Here is a 17,563-nt window from a genome sequence, read left to right as displayed (position 1 = left end):
CACACAAAAAAAAGCAGAACATAAAATGAAACGAAAGAAATTGAATAACTCGACCCAGTCTTTTGCCTCGCGCGCGCGATAATATGTACATACGTTTTTATTTTGGAGAACAAAAAAGCGATATACAATACAAAAGCAAAAATTTAATTTTCCGTGAAGAAAATATAACATTCATGGCAAGCGAGCGAAGAACAAAAATTCCTTTCTTGTTGCTTTCTCTCTCACTGTGCTTTTTTTTCATACTGCTGAAAAGAAATTCTTTGTTTAAGAAAATTGTTGAGGAAAACGTTCATTTCGTACATTTTTAGTTTTTTTATTCTTAATGTTAAGGAATTTTCAATAAGATGGAATTGCGTTGGTGTCATTTTGTCTGAAGTATTTTTGATACATTAAAGACTTGTCCAAAAATTGTCACAAATTGTATGCTTTGTTTTATTTTAAAATATGAAGACTAAGGAAGTGGTTTTAAGTCTATATACAAAGACTTTTTAAGATTTGGGCAGTTAAGTGCCTTACTGCTCAAATAGGTAAGGTGCTAGGTATGGAAACCCAAAAGTCGTGGGTTCAAATAAAGTCGTATCAAATTTGCCTTACAATATTCAATTAAATTCTAAAACTCGCAAATTTAAAATAAAGATCCATGTTTCTACATAAATCAAATTATTTGTCTTAACATTAGCTTCCATTGTGTATAAATTTCATATTTTAAAAATTTAATCCGAGAAAAATAAGAGCAAAATAGTATTTGCACGTTTTTGCTTCTATTTTGATCATCATGTGCTATCATGAATAGTAAGTGCTTTCCAAATTTAGTCACTTTTTCAATTCTACATCCATGTCTCTATGTGGAGCTTAGAGTAAAACAAAAAGCATTCCACTATTGCAAGCTCTTTCACCAAATTTGCCATTCCCCTTGCTATATCTAACCAAGGGCGGTATTACAAACTTGAGTTTCTGTCCCAGCATTGACATTTACCCAGTATTAACTTTTGTATCATTAACATTGGCTCTCATCTCAATATTTAGAGTGTTGGAGCCTTAATAAAAATTGATTTTGAATTTAAAGGTATTAGCTCAGCAATGTCATAGTTAGACAGCCATCAACAGCGCCCTAACTCTAAATTCCCAACTTTTTCAATAAACTTCTAAACTCCTGTTTTATTTCCAATTTCTAAACTTGTAGTTGCTGTAATATTGTTAAGATCGCGTGTTTTATATATTTCGAAGAAGAAAGAATAAAAAAAAGGTAAAGGAAAGGAAAGTGAGATGGAGAGAATGAGCAGTAAGCTGTTATGGGTAACTGAGTAGAGCGAGTGGAGTAAAACTAATTCGAACAACAAACGAAGGTTCAGTCGTTGTATTATTTTTTTATGGATTTTTCACCATACAATTACTATGCTAATCAAAATCAGTTACGTATAGTCAAAACACTTGCTAAAAATGTTTAATAACAATAGGAATAATAATAATAGTAATAGTTGTTATAGAACAGGCTAACAGTCAACGAGAATTACTTACTTATTCATATCGATATGAATTGAGTTAAAATACAACATTGATGACCTGAATTGAATTTTGCGAGTAAAGTCGAGAGCGCCTATGACTGTATATCTTGATAACATTATCCTCAACATCATCGCTATTACAATCATATTCCTTTTCTTTGCCACCCCAATTACCTCTCCTCGTTCGCACTACTGTTTCAATTTCTACTCATACATTTACATTCAATTTCTACATTTTAGTAATATTAACATCACTTCCCTATCAGCACCATCCACTGGTAAATTATTATGCAAATTGTATACGTGTATACACCATTGTAAGATCCTTTCAAAATATCCATCAACAATAAACTAATTTCTCATTGCATGCATTAGTGCCCCATTCACATTTTCATGCCATTTCAATCAACTTTTGTTACCTCATTCTATCTTCATCCGTTCGCGCACCTCCGCCTACACTTCCACCCACATATTTCCTCTTGTATTTTAGAAAATTGTGTAAAATTTTCACATATATGGAGGAATTTTCCCGTAAAACACGTAAAATTCCTTTTTTTGGTTTCCATAGAGCATTTTCTGAAAAATTGTGGCTTTTACTACTATTTTTTGGTATATTAATAGATATACTTACATCTCTCCATCTCTCTCTATGTCCGAACGTACGTTACGTATGATATGATATGAGCATTTTGTGATGTAAAATTCACATCAATAAATTCACATGTTGGACCCCCGGACCCACAAAAACCGAAAATGCACATGTTATAGGAAGTTTATTTCATATGTATACATTCCGTTGTACACAAAAGTTTTCTTCGTATTTACTATTTTGTTCTCCATGAAAATATGAAAATATAATGTAGAATGAAAACTAAGTATTAGTTTTTTCAACAATTAAGGGAGAAATTCACTTGATGGTCAGTTGCTGTACACGTAAAATTGTTAATCGAATTAGGGACAGGCTTTATTTCAAATCAGGCAGGGATGCTTTAGTTCTGCAACAAGTTAGATAGATAGGAAGTTTAAATCTGATTATTTCGGACAACTTTGTTTAGATTCGCTGACTGTATGTATCAGTTGATTCCATTGCCTCTCTTTGGTGGTTGCTGGTTGGATTCTGTCAATTATCTATCACAAATGTAAAACCGCCGCTTTCGTATTATTGACTTAAAGACTATATTATTGTGAGTTTCATCTGATCTCCTAGCACTGTGTACTGCCTGTCAAAATCTGTTGATTTTCAGGACGACGGACCCAGAAGACACACGGCTTAGAAATGACCAAAACTTAAGTGTAAAGTCAACTTGACACGGGATTGAGACCGAATTTCGCCAAATTTTGCATGAAGACGAAGTCTTGATGGTCTGAAGCCTGATTTGTAGCCACTTCTACATCGTATACTTTTCGGGGAGGGCAAAATTGACTTAAAATAATATAGCAGCTACACACGACGTAGCTATGAAATTGAAAAAAAATCGAATTGTTTTTAAACGTTACTAATTAGCAGCACTAAAGAAAACTTTAGTCATAAATATTATTCTTTTTTATTAACCAGTAGTGAGCAATCTGTGTGCCACGTCACAATTGTGTTCTTCTTAAAGTTTTTTGCAAATTCATTGAGTTGTACGTCTTTGGCGGTTTCAGTAGAAGCTTAATACCAAGATGTGTCGCAGCACACAGGTTGTCCATCACTGATTTCAACAAACAACAAAGCTTAAAACAAAACTAAAAAGCTTAATAGTTTTTCCAAGAAAAAAGGAAAATTATATTCAAACCAAAACAAATTTCCTCTGGGTTAATTAAAGCATAAAAACACAAATTAAAGCAATTAACATTTCCGTTGGACTTTCGAATTCATTAATCAATAAAACAAGAGTGTTCATATCTATTATTTACAGTGTCCATTCTTGAGCCTCCTTTATGCTTCTGTTTTATTTTCTACTTTTCTTCCCTTATCATTTGTTCTGAGCGATTCCATGAGTAAACGTAACTGAAAAATTTTTAGTACAAAACTTTGTATTCATTTTTCTCTTAAGTTATGCATTTTTAGTTAACTTTTGAAACACATTTAGGATTATTTTTCTATTCTAAATGTATTTTTAGTGTTTAAAGATCTTAATATAGCTTAATTGTGGCAAAAAATGTGTTTTGTGTTTTGCAATAATCGGTCGAAAGTTAACCGATTAAGTTGTGTTTTCTTCAATTTTCTCCTTAATTGCAGTAGTTACAGGCACAAATAAGATATGAATACAAAGCCTAGGCGTTTTCAAATGTATTTTGTGTAATTTTATCACACGAAAATGTATACTTAAGGAAATATTGACAATTGAAAATTTAGAAATTTTCGAAAAGTTAACCGATTAAGTTTAGTTTTTCAGAAAAATCTTTTGTTATATGCCTCTTTGTAGTGAATTTGTTATTCTTGTGGTTTAATATTACAATAATACATAATATAAGTTCATAACATTGGGGTAAAAGTAGTTAATTAAAAAAATATTCATAAAAAACTTTTAAGACAAATTTTTTTTCACTCATGGAATCGCTCTTCTGCTTTTGGTTTTATGGGGTTTTATATGCTCGGTATTGTATTGTCATGAATCTCATAGTTTATGTTCTGTTGCTTTATCTCTCTATGCAACAGAAATGAGAAGCAACCAAAGCAAACAGTTGTAGTAGTTACAAGTTACAGCACCAAATCGAAACTTATTTTCTACAGAAACTCAATAAAAAGAATATATTTTTACGTGGTACAGAGGATGAGGTGATGGTAGATGCAAATCTCACCAGATAGGATGAATAAGAAAGCTCTTGTGAACATTTTGTGGGGATTCATGCCAAATTTATTATTTTTGATAAGTTATCTATTAAAGTCAGCTGAGTGTCTTGCTGGTCAAATAGGTAAGGTGCTTGGCTCATATTTAGTATACTAACACAAATGTCGTGGGTTCAAATCCAGCCAAATCTAAATTCGTCCTTTTTTAAAAGTTTTGACTGCTTAATGTACGAGATCAATCATTATTGGGCCTGAGTATTTTTAGATTATAGTATGGATGAGGAATTTGAAGTTAACCGGAGACATAAAAGAAATCTGGTTTCTGAACAATATTTGAAGTCTTGTGCATGGACTCTGTACAGTTGCACAAGTATTGTTCAAATTAGCCTACAATATGTCAATTCACCCATTCATAGAGTCATCAATTATTATGACAAAATGCATCCAAGGGAGATAGAAAAAGTAAGTAGCAAGTCATGGAACAGCAATACTCGCTTATATCATGTAAAACATGTACAAATTTGAATTTATTCTGTGGCCAAATTGTATGATCCGGTCATTTCGAAAGAGCAAGCTTGTATGAGGTAGTAAATGGATACACAGTTCAGAGGAGAAAAAGAAATGGAGAGATGGAAGATAAAAATATAAAAAAGCATGCTTCCTGTTATAGCTCGGTATATTTCCACTTCCTTTTCACATATAATATAAATATACATTTTCTTTCTCGACTATTTTTTTTTTGCTCTACACGGGTCCCTATCTCATATTTTTCTCATGTTTCATATTAGTTCTCATAATACATACATGAATAATTCTATAGACACAAAGAGGAAAAAAATTCTTTTTTTATTTTCCCTTCTGTGCTTCATTTTTTCATTTTTTTATTTGCGTCGAACATATATAAATGGATGTGAGGTATAAGTCATAATAAGTAATCCTCAACATCTAAAATGTAAGTATATACATACACATAAAGTATATACATTATGGATAATATGGTAGCAAAATATGAAATAAATAAATGTGGGCTTGTTTGAAACACACGACAACTTCCGGATCTAAAGTTTTTACGCTACTTTTGTTTTTTGTTATTTTGAGTTAGCGAGATTTTTTGAAGGATAGACATTGTTTATTAACAGTTTGATGTTTGTTTGAGAATGTTTAATAAGTTTAGAGCATTTATGACGTTAAATATTTAAAAAATATTAAAAATCCTCGTGTTATTGAGAGATTTGAGAGCATTTTTGCCCAGTGACCAGAACAAGCTATAGTCCAGTAACTCAATAATCCAGAACAAATCCAAGCCGAACTCTTAACGAAGTCTGGTTGCTAAGATCTCGTGCCTGACCCAATCAGTCGATCAATGTGAAATTTTAAGCGTCGTTATTTCAAAAATGCGCTAAAAACCTAACATCTGATCTAATTAAATCAATTTAAGGGGATTAGGGTTAAATGTCAACCCCCACCCCCACTCCTTTTTTTAAATTAATTTTTGCTATTCATGCAACCGCGTTAGTAAATCTGAAAAATTCTATTAATTTTCAAACTAATTTTTTTATTAAGTACAAAAACTTTCAACTCCTCATATAATTTATTCCTGTTCTCATTCCAACTTTTTTTTATTTTGGTTTATTAAAACGAGTAAATTATACTTCATGTCTTGTGCTCTTTTGAACTCGTAAGTGGATAAAAAGAAAGGTGAACTTATTTAGTTAATTAAAAGAACGTTTTTGCTGCTGTGATCAAAGTTTTGTATTTTCTTCGCATTTAATTTTGAATAGACTGTGCTGAATTGTTTTTCACTTTTATTCCTAGTAAACAAGATCAGATTTCGTGCTGTCTTGTTGATTGCATTAGTAGTTTCTTGAGTTTTAACAATGTTAGTGCAAATTTCATTACAATTAAGATCTTGGATATGACCACAATTAATCATGACCCTTAAGTTTATTGAACCTTTAATATAAAGTAGAGGTGAACAACCTGTGTGCCGTCATACTTTTTTGGAAATTCCATGAATCACAGTTTCGATCGAGGCTCATCACCAATGTGGGCGGTTGTGAATATAAAAGTTTGCCCACCATTTATCTAAAGCAATCAATAATCAAGCGATGGTCGACAACTTTTAATGGTTTTTGACATTATCACACGCTCTAGTTCTTCTTTAAGCCATAAACAACTGTAATTTGGCGATGAAAAGAAAACATAAAATATTCAAAAGTCATTCAGTGCGTCATTAAAATAACTACAAAAATATTAGGCAATGGTCGGCTTCTAATGATTTTTACAAAAATAAGGAAAAGGTGTGAATAAAAGCAATAAGAGTATCAACATTTAATGTATGTGTTTCTAAATCTAGCGCATAAATAAATCCTTATTACAATTCGATTTTACTTTACTTTAAGTTTGGACGGCTTGACTTAGGCATGATAACCGAATCTGAAACTAAATCAGAGTCACGCTGGTCTAAGGCTGGAGTTTTTATCGTTTAACTATCGCTATTCGGGAACAGCAATATACCTACAAAATCCATCCTATTAACCTAGAAACGCCTTATAAATTACATGCGAATAATATGCGAATAATATGCGAATGAATTTCAATGAATTTTCTAGAAATCCTAATAAGATAAATACAAAGTTTAAGTTAAACAGTTTGCACATTTTCTACAATTTGATGACTGACTTTGCTGAAGAACATTTTCTTCCCTCATTTATGTAAAAAAGCTAAAATGGAAAAAAGGGAAGAAAAGAAGCAATTCCAATGTCAGTCAATCAGTAAAGTAATAAAATCAATTCAAGTGAATGAAAATTTTCATTGATTGAAAAAAAAAGCGAGAATTCAATTTCATTTATTCGTTTAGTCTTTCAATCTTTGTATATCTATCTATATTTGCTGATACTTGTACATATACACTCAGTGTTGCTGCTTTTTCTTTGAACAGCTTTTATCTCTGTCAGTTTTTTTTGTACTTTTTTTGCTCATGTTAAGTGCATTTACTGATGTTTAAAATATAAATGTTGATCAGTTTATATGCTTGTTTAATTTTGAAAGTAGCATGTTGTCTACTTGTCCATCAATCACAAAACGGATCTTGATTTCAATTTGTCTGTCAATAAAGCTTCATTTCCTGTAGGATTTCTAATGAATACGATTTTAATTTTTGCAAGTTTTTTGATTTTTAAGAATTTTAAGAAATCATAAATATTCAATAAAAGAATCACAGAATTTCATCATTATTGTCCCGAACAACACAAATGAAGGATAATTTGACACGGAGTTTTGAAATCTCTTTCATAAACACCAAATGGAAACATACAAAGGACTGTCTATGGCAACCACGTCAATATGGCATCCAAGTCCAAATGCGACCCAATCTCTAGAGCTTTCTTCATTTGTGTGACTCGGGTTTTAAAACGATGAACGCAGTAAACCGAATGGTCCTAAGCATTTTTGAATCAGAACATAATATTCAATGAGTCAAAACTTAAACTGCATTAAAACTTAAACTGTAGAAAATCTTAAAAAGTCATAAAATTTGCATTAATCATTAAAAATTTATTGCGATTTTATAGTCAAAAAGCCATCCAAAACTTTAAAATATTTCCATAAATTTCTTCCTGTCATATAGTTTTAGTTCAAAGACATGAATGCACAGTTACAAAAAAAATTATTGGCTGCCGTATGGATTTCATGATTTTTTAATTGACTATAGTTCAATCCCGCTTTACTTCTTTATATATTATAAATAAATTACAATTCGATCATTTCAAACCTTCAATTATAGAAATTTTAATTTCTATTACTATTAGTTATGCTGTCAAAATGCGCAAAAATTAATTTAATTTACCAATCAATTTAAAATAGCTAAACTTTGTATGAGTTTATACCAAAGTGCTTAAAGTAAGTCATTTTTATTACATATTGAGCTACTAACGCATCACATAGTCATAAATCTTGCAATTATTCCTAAATTCGATAATTAATGAATAATTAAATCTTTGATCCCGAATACCACTATCGTGGTGTTCTATTTAAACTGAATCCGGCATCAAGTCAGTGTCACGCCGATCTAGGGTAGGAATCTTAATCAATTTAAACGATTTTTACTGCTCGGGTGTATAAGAATCCATGGAAAGTCAACAAACCTTCTCAAAATATCTCAAACTGATCAGTAAATACAGCAACTTCATACATATGTTAACTAAAGAGTAAACTCAATGCTACCAACAACATTATTTCAATTCATTCGTTCTTCACTGAATATTCAAATCACCAGAAGCAGAAGAAAAAAATATTCAATACACAAATATAAATTGCAGTGTCAATCCATAAGTCGTACATGTATTGAACTAAATAGCAAAATTAAGATTTTTTCTGTTTCTTTACCATTCATCGTCAGTTCCAAACTATGTTTTTTGAAATCATCTGACAAGATGTAATGCACAAGCAATGCTAAAAGTAGGAAAAAAAAGACAGCAAGGAACGAACGTTCTTATCTATTTAAATGTCGTTGCCGTATGAAAAAAAAACGAAGGAGGAAAAGGTAGATGAGGAAAAATCCACTAAAATGTAAATGGTTGTTCTCTTATCTGTTACAATGTCTTACGGTTAAAGAAAAGAAATATTTTCCATCTCACTCTTCCTTCCACTCGACTGTGTCATTTTTCATGTTTAAAATGTAAAGCATTTATGTTATCTTTCAACGGTGTATGAAATCAGGAGGAAAAGCAATGTGAATAATTTTTGTGACATTTTTGTTGCGCGATGAAGGTAGCGAAAAACGGAATTTTTGTTATTTCTTCTTCATTTTTGGGGCATTTTTAGCTTTAAACAATCCGTATTTGTTATTTACTTTGCGTTGGCTGGTGAAGCTGTTGGGCAAATGAATGCATGGAATTTTCTAAGTTAAGTAATGTTAGGTTCGAGACATTTTTGAATGAAAATTTTTCAGTCATTTTCAGTTATAAGCTGGTATTAGTGCAGTGGTTGGCAACCTGTGTTCCACGACACTATTATGTCATCAAAAAATTTCAAAATGCTATGGATCGTATGCAACAAGTCCGAGGCATACGACCAAGGTGTGCCACGAGAAATAAAAGGTTGTCCACCACTGTTTAAGTGGAAAAATGTGTAAGCTACACAGAAATTTCTACTCGACCTTTAGCATCTATCATCATACAACCATGCAGCAAAGGACATGCAAATATAATCATCAAACCAACACAATTTTAACCATGAATTTTTCTACAAATTTCCATTTCTACTTCTATTTTCTAATTACCATGAAAATTCATTCACGAGAAATATTTGTGTCGCATTTAAAGTCACCAGCGAGACGATTGGTGATGTTAAATGATTTACAGAATATTAAATAATTGCAAGTCTCGACGATACTTTCTGAATACTCGAACGTTTTACATTACAAAATAGGATTAGAAGCCTATGGAATATTCCATAGACATTTTATCAATGAGCACGACATGGTAATGAGAAAATTGGAGAGAATGAGAGTTTGGAGCAGCGGTGGACAACCTTTGTGTCACGACACACTTAAGCCTCGTCCAAAACCGCAAGCAGCATATGAATTATGTCACTTTAAAAAAAATTTAGGACACTACTGTGCCGCGACACAAAGGTTGCTCACCACTAATATAGACTTATGCAAAACGAGTTCATTGTAACGTAGAAAAAATTATTCATGTACGAAAGAACTTAAATAGAAAATTTCTCACTCTTTTAATTCTACTATGTCTACGATCGTTCTTAAAATTTAGTGAAATTAATTTAATATGAAAGGCTTAAATTCAGTATGAAATGAATTGAATATTTAATGAAGCGATTTAAGTCGCAATTTCCGTCATAAAAGATTTTGTTTATTACATATTGAAGCTTATTTAGGATTAAGATTAGAGCTTGTAGATTGCAAATTCATGAAGCAAAATGGCAGCTTTAGAAGAGTCTTACAAAAATGCTGTTCGAGTTCAGAACTGTAGATTAGAGTGGTGGGTAACCTTTTATTTTTCACGGCACTCGAATGAAACAACACATGGTTAAACTCGAATGAAACTGCACACGGAATAAGACATACAAGTGTACCGCGGGATACAGGTTGCCCACTACTGGTATATTTTTAAGCCAAGATTTTATGCTTTATTCTTAAAAACAAAATTGTCGTAAGAAATACAATAATACCTAGTTTCAACTAATACCTCAAAGTCAACCCGTTTTCAAAATATCTAGTAACACTTCACTAACCACAAAATCAAATGAGGTCAATGGTCGAATCAAAACATAATCCTTTACCTGTACAATCCTATCGAATCGATTTTCCTCATCGTATATCAGCCAATTTTATAAGAAAACCCAAACCCAATGACATTTTGTGTTCAACGAAATTACTCGTGTGTCACAACAAATTCTTAACTTCCGATATGTCTATGAAACAATAACAACAACCGAGCACAGTTGTTCACCAAATAATCAATTTATGTATCTACAACTTCTAGATTTATTTTCGGAAAAGGAAAATCAATAGTCAGAGTTTTAATTATTTAGGAAAAAAAAAAGTATTTTCTACCCATGTTTATTAATACCTTAGCAACAAATATACCTGTGGAAATCTTCACATGTTGAACATTTTATGAAATTTCATCATCAAAAATTTACATAAAATAATTTTTTAGATCAATTGTGGGCAACCTGTGTGTCGCGATACACAAATGTGCCATCAAGTATGCGGTCATGTGTGCCGTCGTGTTTGGCTTCTGTCGAAGTTTACGACTAAGGTGTGCCGCGAAAAATAAAAGGTTGTCCACCACAGTCTTAGATATTCATTTTCACTTGTTGGACTTACCTAAATGAATTCATAACAAATCAAATTTTCCAAAAACTATCAAATTTCAAATTCATTCATTGACTCTGAAAACTTTCTTGTGTGAATTCTTCCATAAAGAAGGAAAAAGGGGGGAGCATAAAAAAATCCCATAGTGCATATCTTACGATTCTCGTATGTCTTCTACTTCAACAACTTTTACTCGACAACAACTTGAGAATCAATAACATTACGTAAAGCACATATATAGGAGATGGAAATTTCAAATTTAATGGTGAAGATAAAGTGAAGATTGTTTCTCATGTGCCTTTCCGGTATGGTAGAGAAAAAAAAAATTGTTATACACAAAGTACAACAATATCTACTTAGTAGTGAATCCATTCAAATGCAAGAAGTTGCATGCAATTTAATCAGCTTAGGAAGAGGAAAAGGAGATAGATAAACGAAAAAAAAGAGAAAACTTGGTCGTGCTCATGTATCGACTCAAATATGCACATAACTTCTTTTGTCGATAGTCTATAACGAGTTTTATAAATAGTTTTACACTCGGGCATGTATCCAATTCGAAAAAAAAATTATTGAATAATGTTGAACAATGTGCTCATGAGCTGGATATGTATGCAAAATTGTGTGGTAAATACGAGCCAAAACAGCATAAAAAAGGAGAATGAATTTTTTTTTTGCTTCTTTCTCAAAAAAAATTCTATTTCATCTATGAAGTTTTACCGAGTAGCACATTTATATCCCATAAGGGAATTGATATCAAACGTTTTACAGTATCCGTTAAGTTCCATTAAGTTTTCCTGCTGTTTTGAGTCGATTGTTTTTTATTAGATTATAAATCCTTGAGGATATCAATAAAGGCTGATGTTCACTCCAGTAAGACTAGTTTAGATATGTAGACACTATGATCACATCGATCTGTTGGACCATCCTTATGTACTACGAACTTAGTCTAAATTCGATATAAATATTCACTAATTTTGTAAATTTAGACCAATATTGGGGCACTACTAAGCTATTGAGTCATCAAATACTTCATTTGTGTCACAAGTTGAGTGACAAAGCTCTAGATCAGTAGTAGGCAACTTGTGTGCTGCGAAACTTTAGTGTGGCACCAAATTTTATTTGAAAATGCCATGAACCGTGTGCCGGATGCGATTTCTGTCGAGATTTACCACTAAGGTTTGCCGTGGTATAAGAAAGGTTGCTCACCACTGTTCAAAGATAGTATTACGATTGAGAAACATTGAATTATGCAATGAGTAATAAAAGCAATAAGAAAAGCAGACGAACTTTTTCCATATTTCCATACTGATCCTGATTGATCTGAATGCAAATGTTTCCATATAGAATTTAAAGATTCAAACTTCTCATATTTATGCCGGTACTTTTTTCTCATTCGTTCATATAATATTCTTTGTAAAAAGGCACAAAGGAAAGCAAAAACGTTGAACGAAAACGAAACTTGAAATTCGACAAAAAAAAATTACTCGAGTACCGTACATACGTAAATACATGCATGTATACAATAATAAAATAAAAGTACTCAAGTTATCAACATTGAAACATATTCTATCGACTCTTTTTCTTTGAGATTGTGTCGAAAAAGTAAAAAAAGCTTAAATTCAAGTCAAACAAATTCTTGAAATTTGAACATTTACAGAAAGCATGGCTGTTTATTTACAAATATCCAACATCAAAGAAATGCTTAAAAAGTTACCCGAATAGCACAAATCGGTTAATCGATCGAAAAATACAGCCTAAGGCCGACGTGACACTGATTGATGCCAGAGTGGATTTAAATCCGGCATTATTCCAGAGTCTCATACTTGGAAGGAAGCTGTCGATAGAGAAGGTATTGTAATTAGCATTGGGAATTGGCAAGTGGAAGCGATTGAGCCAGCCTCTGGCGTCATCTATGGGAGATCATAGATCACAATTAATCTGTACGAACAGCGAAGTGCAAGTACTAAGCCGGAGTCACATTAGCCAGATGCCGAATTTTGGATCGACTAACCGACTTGTGCTATCCGGGATATTTTCATTTCCTTTAATTTTATATAGGATATTTCCTCAAAACAAATAAGGTTCAGTGATTCAAAGATATGTATCATGTAAACTCTTCATCATGTATCTAACATGCTAAGACATACAGAAATTCCTCAATAAATCAAATGTTATTGAAAAAAGTAAGTGACAAAATGACAAGATAGTCAAAGTGACAATCAAAGCTACTCTGCATAAACATCAAGCTACTTGAAATTGATAGAGAAGAGAGTGTGAGATAAATGTAGCATGAGTACAAGTACATGATATCTATATACATATATTATTTTGGTAAAGTACACATGAAGAAATTTTCTTCTTGTGCTGTATGCATTCGAGAAGTTCCATATGTGCCATGAACCGATAAATAATAAAGAGTTAACTAGCTTTTCATTGAGGATTTTCTTTTCTCACTCTCATCACATTGTGCACATAGATTTTTATAGAGCTTCTCATATCTTTGTACTCTTGTACTTGTTTTTATGCGAGGATTTCAAGCTCAAATGCCTTTGAGATAAAAAGATTTCTCGTCTTTATTTTCGTCAAATAACTTCTTGCATCATGAATTGTAGAAAATTGCGATGTTTTATGATATTCCTAGTCTATTTTATGGCATTTATGGATATGTTTATAATTGTTGTTCATTCAGCTACATAATTTTAATAGTTTTTTAGAGCATTTTTAAAAAAAAGCAGCTCAAAAAACGCTTTGTCTTGTCATTCGGTTAGCTGCCCTAAACAACTTGTTAACCAGACACCGTGCAAAGCCTAAATAAGTTTTGTTCACTGTTGTTCAAATCAAAGTTTTTACTTAGAAATTTGAATTTTGAATAACCGTTACAAATATTATTTTCTGTATTTATTATGTAATTTCTGATCAACTAAAATGCGCAAGAGTCACTCGTTAGGAATGAAACTTTATTGTTATTTCTTATTCTGCAGGTATTTTTTAATTATTGTGTCTATCTAGTAATTAACGTCTTAAATTCATGAAGGAATGGGAATTAAAACATTGTATTTTTCGAACCATTTACTGTACAGCACTGACTATCTAGAATAGCCTCGCTTAGTAAAATTGCTTCTACAAAAATGTCTAACAGAAAAATCTCCCCCCAAGGACTATGAATATTTTCAATGTAAATATTTTATTCAAATGAATGAATGCATACAAAATACATATATGCATATCGTATGTGCTCAAAATACTTACAATATTTCTCCTATTTTCCTAAGTGAAACTGAATTCATACATTAGGAAATACTTTGAGTATTTCATATTTTATGATCATTTATGTTTTTGAACATTGTTTGCAAGTTTTTTGCTTTAACTATTATAGAAAATCCAGTCAAAGGAAATAGAGGAAATTAGGATTACCAGTTTGATGTCCATCAGTCATACTCTGGGCATGGCTCGAAGTCTATTTGGATTTTCTATTGAAAGTATACTCACGATAACAGGTCAAGTTAGAGTTCCATTTACATCCAGAAATTCCATCATAATTTATCCACTTTGTTACTTCTTTATTATTCATAACTTAAAGCTACTTGATACATAAAACATCCCCAAAACAAGTTAATATGTTTGTCACTAATTTTATATTTCATATTTTTCCCTATTTTCCATTTCAAATATTGTTGTTTTTGCATTAAAAATGTCATCATTTAATACTTACCAAGAGTAAGAGAGATGGAGACAAAAGGGATATATGACATAAAAAGTATCTGTATGTGACTTTTGATGTATTACATGAACGAAAAATAATAAGAAAGAATTACGAATCCTTTTTTATGCTTGTGTTACTAAAGATATTATCATTTGATTGATATGTTGGAAGAGCATCTCTTGGCAGCTTGTAGGAAAGGCAAAGCAGTATGAAAAATTCAGTTGGGTTTTATGATGTTTTTGGAGTGATTTCTTCAGAGTGATTATTTTGTTGTGGTCGTTGCCATACGCTTAAATATCAAAGTTAAGTTTTATTGATTTCAATGCAAAATATTAAATGTAGCCGTACTTATCAGTTGTCACAAGTCAATGAGAATTCAATATTTACGTTATAGCTAGTTATAGTCTACAAGTCAATGTCTAGTTAATGACTAATGACTCTACTGATTTTTTATCCTCTCGGGAATTAGGTAATTATACTATTAAATGTTCAACAATATTTCCACATATTAGCTCAGTGATGGACAGCCTATATGTCACAGTACATCAATGTGCCGTGAAAAATTTCAGGAATGACGAGATTTTTAGCATATATTTGAAATCACTTTGGTCGACTGGCTGGGTGAAGCATGAGATCTCAGCAACCAAACATCGTTGAGAGCTTAAATTTGAAGCATTAGCTCAGTATTATAAAGTTACGTATTAATATAGAACAAGTTCAATCATTTACTACGTTGATGTGCACAAGGACCATATTCAGGGAGCTTAGAGCTCAATTTCAGACCCATCAAGAAAACTGTAGCACACAAAAGCTTACCCACCACTGTATTAGCTCAACAAATACTTTAATCTAGCTTTAAGAAGCTTAAGATTTCTTTCTCAAAACCATAACTTTTGTAAGCTTTAACATCTAATACTTCTAAGCAAACGTTAAACATGTAAAGTCAAATGATTTTGATATTTGGCAATGAATTATTAATTTAAATTTAGCATCAATTATAAACATCTCATAAAATATTCACTACTTTAAGCAAGAAAATTGTGTACATTTTATGAAAAGTATTTTCATATTTTTAAGCATTTCTCTACCTCATCATGGCAGTGGGATTAAAATTTAAATCAAAAAATAAAATATTTCTTGGAATTTGGTACAAACAAAAAAACAAGTTGAGTAAAAAATTTGAAATTCAAAAGCTCATTAAAATTTTACATCACGACTCTTTTTTTCCTCTTTTAATGTAATTCGCCAAAAGAAATAATCCGATTCCGTGAGTTTTTTTCATATTTTTTCCTTTTCAAGGTTGTCATGAACATTTTGAATTTTTCACAAGAGAAATGAAAATTGTAGCGTTGTATTTGCTAAAACCAATTATGTTTTGATTGTGTGAATTTTACATTATATATTCATAAAGTCTACCGAGATTTTTTACATAAGAAAGTTGAAGCAACAGACAGTTTTGGATGGAATTGAAAAATCCCTGGAAAAATCATAAAATTAATTTTTCAAGAGTTAAATATTCTCGCGTTGTCGAACATTTAGAGATAGTTTTAAGCTACTTGACCAACTAGCCATTGTGAGAGACCATGGACAAAACTTGATCAGCGAACAACAACAACAACAACAGGTCAAGCCATTAGCCAGTAACTCAATGAGATGAGTTAATGCTTGAAATCCGAGGACTCAACGATTTCTGGTTGCTGAGATCTTGTGCCTCACACATCCACCCAGCCAGCCGATTAACAGGCGTCATTGCTTCAAAAATGCACTAAAAACTTCAACAAATTTAAAAAATATAATTTATTTTGACACAACCCAAAATAGAAAAATGCCACTGTTTACTGCAAATCGGTGATAATTTCACCAAAGGAATATAATCCACCAGCCAAAAGGACTTTCGAATATAATTTTTCATTCGATAAAATTTCACACTTCAGTTTCATTTCTGCAATCAATTTAAATTTCCGCATTTACTCTGAAAAAAAAAATTAAATTTATTTATTATGCAGAAAAGTGGAAAGGAAATGCATGAATTTTTTAGCCATGCATTTTTCACTTCTTCTATGTATAATTCAGTTCTATCTATTCTTGCAGCATAATTACTTAACGCCATGCACATTGTACAAATTATTTAAAATGTATATAAAGCTGTATGTTTATATTCATATGTTAAACCTCATATACATATATGCGGTAGTTTTCTAATCCATGACAATTGAATTTGGTCTCGGTTGCTATGGTGAGCCTCATTCCCTCACTTATTTCTCTCTATCTCACTTACACACTATGTTGAAGCCATAATCCAAATAAATTTGCTTACTCTCGAAGCCATTATTATTGCCACTTGCCGACCAATGTGCAAACAAGCAAAAATTATATTATTTTAATGGTGTTTTTGGTATTTGCTTTTAAGATTTTCCTACACACAACTCTTCTGACTCACTGTGTGCTTTTCTTTGGGTTGTGCGGATTGAATTCTAAACATTTATGCTATACACATATATATTCATGTTGTTGTATATATATTTGGAAAACTTTCCATTTTTTGGGCTAAATAAACTTTATAGAATAAATTGGAACAACCTATGAGCCGTAAACACACTGTGTCCAGGAGAGCACGGACTAAGATGATACCAGAGCTACTCTAAGCCGATCCGTGGCTAATAATTTTTTAACGAGTGAGGATGTGTGTCAGACTTCTGCCCTCAGTAGACCCTAAAGTTTGTAGGATCAGAACCACTTCT

At 31.8% G+C, this 17,563-nt stretch overlaps 1 protein-coding gene across 6 annotated transcripts in view; it reads left to right on the top strand.

The window, feature by feature from the left end:
- side-III (sidestep III) overlaps positions 1-17,563 on the top strand; it is a 135,493-nt gene that overhangs the window by 41,907 nt on the left and 76,023 nt on the right. The gene's annotated exons all lie outside the window — the stretch shown is intronic.

Source organism: Chironomus tepperi, unplaced genomic scaffold, assembly GCF_022539635.2.
Source record: "Chironomus tepperi strain 1889 unplaced genomic scaffold, CSIRO-AGI_Ctep_v1 contig_128, whole genome shotgun sequence".
In the NCBI taxonomy this organism is placed as follows: domain Eukaryota; kingdom Metazoa; phylum Arthropoda; class Insecta; order Diptera; family Chironomidae; genus Chironomus; species Chironomus tepperi.
The sequence above is the reverse complement of the archived record's forward strand: the minus strand, read 5'-3'. Positions and strand labels throughout refer to the sequence as shown.